The sequence below is a fragment of the Stegodyphus dumicola genome, chromosome 7 (genome assembly GCF_044657685.1).
Source record: "Stegodyphus dumicola isolate Sdum_Otavi_A_Nest chromosome 7, ASM4465768v1".
Classification (NCBI taxonomy): Eukaryota; Metazoa; Arthropoda; class Arachnida; order Araneae; family Eresidae; genus Stegodyphus; species Stegodyphus dumicola.
In genome coordinates this window covers 34,430,401-34,439,190 of record NC_140774.1, presented here as the reverse complement: position 1 = coordinate 34,439,190, position 8,790 = coordinate 34,430,401, and the positions used below count along the sequence as shown (strand labels likewise).

The following is an 8,790-nucleotide window of genomic DNA, read 5'->3' as shown; positions in this document are numbered from 1 at the left end:
AAGTCTCATTTGGGAAAAATAAAGTAAATTTTAAAGTGAAATAATATGGATTATAGCTCACATGTGTAAGCTAAAAATTCATTTTTCATAATTCTGCTGAAAATTATGTATTTCATTTATTGATTAAATCCGAATAGGAATCATTACCATAACTGCAGAATTATAATAATTTCAATGAACGAAGTATTTTAAATATAAGTGAAAACAAGCAATGCATGAAAAACTCTTTATTAGGAAATATATGTACATATATAAAAATGGAAAATATGACACTAAAATATGACAATAAAATGACATTAAAAGCATGAAATGTAATGCATGTACAAAATGCAATAAATTCACACTCAAACATGTATTTAAAGAGTCCACACAAGCTCTAGGAGTGCTGACATTATACAAAAGGCTTGCAACAAAATTATAAAAATTTGTTGATGTATGTGCATATTGAACGCTAAATACAAAATTAGTTTTAAATAGAATGTCAAATGCCTTCATGGCATGTTTTGGGCATGCTATTAAGTGATTTACTGCTTTAATACAGAATGAACTTGTAATACACACTATAATGAGCTGTTTATTCTGAGATGGTCCAAGAGATTCCATGTCTTCTATTCCCTGAAAATAAATTTCTTTATTAAGAATACATCCATTACCTATCTATTAGGACAAGTCAAATACCAATGAGCCATACTAGAAAGTTTATCTTTCCAATTAAAAAATATCGCCAGAAAATTTTTTCTTCTTTCAAAAATAAGTAATTCCTAGTAATTTTATTCAAATAGAGGTCTTTTGCTTTTAGTTTCTGTAAAAATGCAGTATAAATACATATAGGAATATGTAAATATTATATTGATGCAAATATAGAATAGGATAGTCTATTTGTGCGTTGCTTCTTAATGAAAAATGTAATATATAATGTACATAAAAATGTAAAAAGAACAAACTATATGGAGAATTAGTCTGTCTTTTCCTTATGAAAACAAGTATCATCCCTTCATAATAAACTATTGTTGTTCATAATAAACTATTGTTATTGTAAAGATGTTTGTTTTTGATTTCATGATCGCTATAGTCTGGCTGGAAGTGTATATTTTGAATTTCACCTTGAAGCAATTTTTCCATCACTTTACAAGTTAAAAAAAAAATCTATGTTCACTGTATATACATGCATATATATGATTAGTGTAATGCTTTAGATTTAGATCATATAAAGGCATCACACATATTACAAACCATCTTATTCTCTCGAAATATTTGCTAGTATGTAGGTGACATTCAAATCAATGCAATTCCAATTCTACAGAAATTAGCTAAATGACCATGCATCATCTGTGGGTACAATAGTCGAAAGCAGCCTGAGAAGATGAATTTTAGCCACATGAGGCCAAATACATTCACTGTTGTAAAATGGCTCATTTTAATATAATCTGCCCTCTTAAAATGAAAGTTAGTGCAAAGCATATCAAAATTCCTCAATACTTACATTTAGCAAATATTAGAAGTGCAGAATTTGGATTTTTTTTTTTTTTTTTTTTTTTTCAAATAACAGCCTGATGCTAAAATACTTGCTTTGCCTTTACCCTACAAAAATAAAAATAAAAGTATATATAAAAGACATATACTGGATAAAAATTGCATGTGAAATGTAATAATTAATTGAAACTATATAAATATCACACATGAACCTTTCAAGATAGAATATGTAGCAAATTTCAAAGTATATGCAGCTCAGCTCACTTACATATAGTATCAATAGCTTATTTACATATACATACACTGCAAACTAAAAATATTATCCTATGAAAAGAATTTTATAGCTAAGCATATGAAATTATTTTTTATGCATAGACTTATGCCAAATATTTACTCATGAATAATGAATAAAACCTTTGTCCCTCTTTCTTTCCAATAATTTTACCTGAGCAAAAGTTCTGTGAGCAAAACTAATGCTTTTAGGTCATCTATATATATATATATATATACACATGTTTATTACATAATGATTACAAAAATATCATTAAAAAGGCCTTTGGCACTAGAGGCACATGCATTTACAGCTTACCTTTACGAGCCAGAAGAAAAAAACTATAAGCCATTTAAGAATAAAGATCAATGTGAGTAATAGATGCAAAATTACTTTACTCTAGGTAATTAAAAAGTAAACAAAGAAAAGTTTTAAAGTATTCTATCATTTATAATCCTAATTAAATTCTATCATTTATAATCCTAGTTAAATTTTTAAAGATTTTTACCACTGAAATCAGCAATACTTGGTACCAGAAGATCAGGGCGTTTTGTTTCCACATATTTCAAAATTCTTGGGACATAAAAAGATGAAAACTGTTTTTTAAATGTCTATCATTAGAAATTGTTTCACTTTCGATATAATTTCTTACATGGCTATTAGACAAAACCATTTCAATTGTTTTTATGACTGAAACATACTGAAATGTTTCTTTTACAATTTTGGTTTCAAATTGACCTGTTTTTGTATTCAGAGCTTGATCCAATCTACTGCCAAGCATAATTTCGACAGGTTCGATAAAATTCTGACAGCTTTTCAAAGCCTTTATTTGTCCTTTAGTTGCTGACATGCCATCAAAAATCTGCCTAATGGGAAGGATGCCTCCGTGGAGGTCTTTGTAAGGCAAAGTGGTTCGTATACACGTTACACATGGAGAAAACCACAAAAAAGTCCATGCAGCCAGCTCCTTCATGCGATTCAAACTCTGGACCGAACTACCAGTGCTCAGCGACTTTGCCGCTGGTGGGTAATATTTAGGGAATGTGCATTAAAAAGCATGATATTAAGCATTTGTAAGTAAACAGCCTGTTAAACATGGTATTTAGGGCACATAAATTAAAATGAGCGCAGGGGCGTAGCTAGAGGGGGGGCAAGGGGCATCTGTTCCCGGGCGCAGGGATATACTGTAACAAACGTGCTTTTGCAGCGTTTACATTTACTGGATTCTTTGCGGTAGCGTTTTCGAAGGCAGGTGAAAGAATGGTAACTTTGAACTTCTGCAGTTCAGAATGCAGTTCCAAATACTGATATACATCTGTAAATTTTTTTCATGACTGTTGCGAGAAGAATTTTGCAAAGTACAAATGGATTAAAAAACACCTAAAGACTGAGAAATTGTACCATACTGTCTACAAATCAGCTGATAGAGTAGTAAATCAAACTTTTAGAATACTATTAATGATTTTGTGTATAAGGAAAACAAACAAAGTAGTACTTTACGGTATTAGAATTAATGTTTTATTTCAAAAATAAACCCAGATATTTTGTTTTTATATATATCATTTTGACATTTTATAGACTTTTTATTGTGCACTGAGCGAGGCAGCAAGAACTCTAGCTACACCTCTAACAGTGTTCACATAACTTAGTTATTGAAAATGTAGTAAACAAGCTGTGTTACCTGGGTCTTTAAATCCTATCTATACCAGAAAATTAATTCATATGAGTTTATTAAAATCAGATTACTTACATTTCTTTCCTACTTTAAAGGACTGTGCATAAGAAAAGGTTTATAAGACTTGTTTGATACAACAATAGCTTTTGCTAATGTAAACAATTATATTATTTTGAACATTACTTCATCAGATCCTCTCACTCATTTTAATATCACTAGGAGAAGATATAATAACTAATTGAAATGAAAAGGCAATAATCTTGAAAAGTAATAAGTAAATGTCATTAGTTTAACTTTCTAACTATTGAGTTGATGTATATGAATTAATCTATGAATCATTTTAGAATTATCGTGTTTAAATTAGTATATATTTCGACAATTTTGAAAGTATGCCTGACAAGTTTTCTTAGGGGGAAATAAATAAATAAAAATAACCCGTCGAATTAGGTTTTCTCCCGCAATAGAAGGGAGGAGAAGCTGTTTTTTAATTGTGCATTTTATTATTTGTTAATAAAATAAGTTAATTTTTTAAATATGATAGGCGCTGCCACAAATATAAGGCAATATTGCTTAATTTTCATATTATAAAATAAAAATGCATCAAACATTTAGGTTTTATGGCTTACATATAAAAATGTCGTTTTGTTTCAGTTGAAATAAAAATGTTTAGACATGTACGAATTTTACTATTTAAATAAGTTTGAAAAAAACATGCCTTACATTTTTTAAAAATAAATACTGTTTTTTTAATTTTCTTATTTGCATTAAAAGAAATAAACATTTGGTGTACATATTATATATTGGCATATACGTATATTTGTCAGTAAATACATATTTAGCATAAAATAAATACATGTATATAGCATAAGTCAACTGAATATCTGGAATTTTCAAAAATCCGGACTAGGTATAGTTTTTAATTTAAAACAGAGTAGAAAATAAAATTACCTTTTAGGACATTAACAGCATCTTCGGGAATTTCTAGCAGTTATAAAAATCTGATAATTTTGAACTATCATGTAATCCCTCCTGAAAAAAAAAAAAAAAAAAAAAAAAAATTTTATTGTGCTACAGTTTAAAAAAAAGATAAGAGGCAGATAAATTTGACAATTTGCTGTGGCACAAGTATAGGAATATAGAACCTATGTAAATGGAGAAGATACTAAAATTTTATGCTTGGTCTTTGACTGAAAATGAATTCTCATTAAATAGTTATCTGCATGAATTACCTGGAATATTTAATAATACAATAGTTTTCAGTTTGTCATCAGAAAATCAAAACTTACTATTTTTTTTTAAATAGCTGGGTTTTTTTTTAGTCCAAAGGAGCAATTCTCCCAGAAGGACTGTTAATTTCGTTTAGGCATTTTGCATCGATTCCCGATATGTTTCATTTCAAATTGCTGCCACCAAACATTATATTTAAAGAAATTAAATAATGAAGAATCTGCAGTAATGTATGTATGTTTCTCGCATTGTAATAAAACAACGGTACCTAGAGCCAACAAAATTTGAATAAGGTAATCTTCCATAGAATATGGGCATGTTTAAGCCCTAATTTGAATTTGAAATTGGTTTTATTATTTGCTTTATTATTTAATATTTTGTAATACTTCAACGAATTTTTGATTAACAAAGTAAACGATTTCAAAGCGAGCAATGGCAAGACTGTACGAGTAAAAAAAAAAAAAAAAAATTTCTAAAGATATGTTCATTTTAAAATTATTTTGCGATATTGCTGTTGAATGTTTTTATGATTTAATTTTGAATGTTTTTATGGTTTAATTAATGTTTTTATTTAAGTGCGAAGAACATGATATTTAATAAATAAAGGTAACACACAAAATGTTAAAAAAACGCCCCTTTGGACGTAATTTAAAATCTGAAGCTTTCAGTCTTTTTTAAAGAATGCAAGATTTTTTTTAAATCGTAAACGGAAAGCCGTCTTATCAGCTTTATTGGCCTCCCGGACTTTTGAATGTTCAATAGGCCTTAGCTACACCTACACTCTCGAGAATAACAACATATTTGCAAAAATATAAGTTTTAGAATGCTGATATGACCCAGGTAGTGCTAGTATTTATATTTTGGAAAAATTCAGCTTTTTAACAGTAAGTGAATTTTATTGTCACAAACTATAAGCAGAATTTATAAAAAATGAAAGTTAAAAATCTATTAAAAACTACTAGAAGTTGAAAACGATATGACTTCAATAGGAAATTCAGTAAAGTATACGGTTTTTATTTCTTCCAATACTACCAAATAATTTACACACTTGTGTTATAAAAAAAATCAAAACTTTAGTTTGCATTTTTTTTTTCCACCGCTGTTCTTCCTATTTGAAATAGGAATGCATGCAAAACTAAATTTAAATAATTAAATTCGATAGCTTTGCGTAAATTGTTCAAAAATAAAAATAATGTTAATAATTATTTACAAAAAGTACGATCCATACGTACAGCTTTCATTGTGTTAGCAATACATAATAAATAAAACTACGTTACAGCTACTCTTAAAGCAAATTTAAATGAAGCTACTCTTAAAGCAAATTTACAGACACCTAAAAAAAAAAGAGCAAACTAAAACTACTTTTTATTACATACTTAAATTTTGACACATAAATCTAACTATAATTTATAATAATTAAGATATTTATATTAAGAAATAATTGTATATATATTTTAAAAGCGAACTTACTTTTGGCAAAGGAGCTGTATCCATTATTACGACTGTCCTCGCTTAGCCAAAGAACGTTCTTTGACTTAGCAAACTTGTTTGGTCAGTCTGGGCGGACAATGGCAAGACAGGGGGTCGTCCTGCTCCTTCAATTCACTCCCTTCCCCAAGGTTATTATTGCAAGTGGGAAACATGTTCTGCTACCAAGACAGTAAATTTGCGTTTTTTGACACGAAACGGAGCGAAAACTTCGGTCACCCTCCAAATCCCACTCTGCGAGATTTAGAGTGCAAAGAATAAAATTTTTGCCCTTTGCAGTTTAGATCACAATTTAATATTTAAACAGTAAAATCCAAATGAGTTAGTATATACCTTTTGTACCGAGCAATTTTGTTTAAAATAATACAAAATAAAGAATATGTAGATTGTCTTCTCCGAAGGGAAAAGTAGTGTTAATTATTAAACCAAGTTTAGCTTGCGATAACCAAATGAGCAAGCAAACTGTAGAAATCGGATATCGGAACTTCCATATAACTGGATTATGCATATGGATAACTTAAAGAAGGGGAATATGTACTCTTTTAGTGAAGTGGAAGGAAGGCGCATTTTTGGCTGAAATTGGACTGTCATTGATGATCGGGTCGCCCAAATGAGAAAGTATTCAGTGATTCTGACTGCCATACCGAAGGGTCTGGGTTCGAATCCCAGAGAAGGCATGGATGCAAATTGCTTGTCCCTTCATAGAAGGTGACAATAGCTACCTATAAGTACCTCCATAATAAAATGACCACTGTTTCTGCCCTTAGTAATGGCCAAAGCCTAAAATGGCAAGTGCCCCCCCCCCAAAAAAAATCTTTCCGATGATCGGAGAGAGAATGAAATAGAACATCACCAATTATGATATTCAAAATAAGTGTTATTTTAAATAGCATTTTAAGTTGGTCTAAATATTATTCTCTAAAATTTCTACATTTTGTAATTTCATTTCATAAAATTTTTTTTACCGAACTTGTATTATGATAATCCATTATATTAAAATCATTTCTTTATAAATTTTCGGTTTTCAATTTCTACCTGGTGAAAAATTAATACCGTTGGATTTAGATCAAGTTACCTGTGACTTAATATTTGAATGATACAAAAGATACAGGAATACTGTCCGAACAAAAATAACGTAGTTTTAAGACTTGCCATAATTCTGGAAAGGTGCAAAATCTTTTGAAGATAAGTCCCGCATACAGTTTCTTCATTCATATCTAAATAAAGAGTACTCTTCAAGTTGCCAGAGATAGTTGCTGGTGATAAAAGAAGATTCAGAAAACGTAAAGTAATAAAAAATATGTAAAGCCTTCATTTAGTCAAACGAGTGCAGACTTCGGTATTGTGTCTACAGACTTCAGTATTGTGTAATATCAATTGCACTTCTATTTGTGCTTTTCAAATTTACCTGTTATTTTCACTGAATTATCAAAAATATCCATTTTTAAACTAGATTTTTTTTCTGAATATAAAAGCCTTTTTCTTTCCTCAGATAAAGAAATGTTTAGTTATGGCTGTGTTAACTTTTATTCACTTAAGGAATTTGGTAAATATTTTACTGAAAAATGTGTTTAAAATAACTTTTTGAATAATAATATTATTATTTGAACTTCCTATTTGGTCTACAGGTTGAGTTCATATTTGGTTCATAGGTAACTTCAAATTTGGTCCATAGGTTACCCAACGAGTGGAAATACAAAGAGGAAAAATAATTTGAAATAACGCACTATTTGTAACTATTGGTTAAACATCAGAAAAAAGAAAGTTTTGTTCCCAGATGTTGAACACATATTTAAACCATCATTCATATACACAGAAACTGACCAACTGTAATCGAGAGGTTAAAGATAAATTCATGAAATTTCATTATCAGGAAGAAAAAATCATTTGGAAGCTATGTAATGAGAAATATGATTATTTTTGAGATATTCTAAAGAGGACCATCAGTTTTGAACGTTTTGGCAGAGAATACAGTTATAACCACAAGAAGTAAAATCTCTGGAATCTTTGTCAGTCAAAGGAAGAGAGAAAGCTGTGTCAATACCAACTAATACTGACCGCACTTTCTATAAATTTATTTATGAGCAGCTTTTGAATGAAAGCTAAAACTTAATAAATAAATTAAAAGAATTAATAACTAAAAATAGTATAATAAAAATAAGACTCCCTCTCTCTCTTCCCCCCTTTTCCTTCTGTTTAGAGAGTTGACAAAATCTGCTACGGATTAGCAAGGCAAATAGTTGACTTCAGTGTTGAAACCAAATATCAAGAAAAGATAAATAGTTGTGAAAATCAATTTTGAAGAGTGAAGTGAAAGGAAAGATCAATAGAATTCATAATAGATAAGATAGCTGCGATCTTGATTTTGCTTAATTCTCTGCGAAGTAAATTATGCAAATTTTATTTTGCTGAAGACATCCACGTGCGTGCTTCGATATCAAATCATGAAGGAAATTTTGTAAATCTTTCGTCTGCCCTTTACGTCCTTGAGCAAGTAAAATACCTGAGATACAAAGGAAGGAGAGGATAAGAAAGAAGGGGGGAACGGAGATACTCCCGGAAGTAATATCTAATAGACATAAACTATTCCACGAGGTAATCTTTATTTAAAGTAATTACCATCTGCTCTTTTTTTTATTACTGTATGTGTTTTCTA

The 8,790-nt window shown here is 29.6% G+C and overlaps 1 long non-coding RNA gene across 1 annotated transcript; it reads right to left on the bottom strand.

Moving 5' to 3' along the window:
* Window positions 1-212: 212 nt before the first annotated feature.
* Window positions 213-6,237, bottom strand: LOC118200917 (uncharacterized). The gene is made up of 4 exons (XR_004760166.2): window positions 6,117-6,237; window positions 4,368-4,448; window positions 1,484-1,581; window positions 213-615 (listed from the first exon to the last, which is right to left on the bottom strand). It is a non-coding gene; the product is annotated as an uncharacterized LOC118200917 (long non-coding RNA).
* Window positions 6,238-8,790: the final 2,553 nt, after the last annotated feature.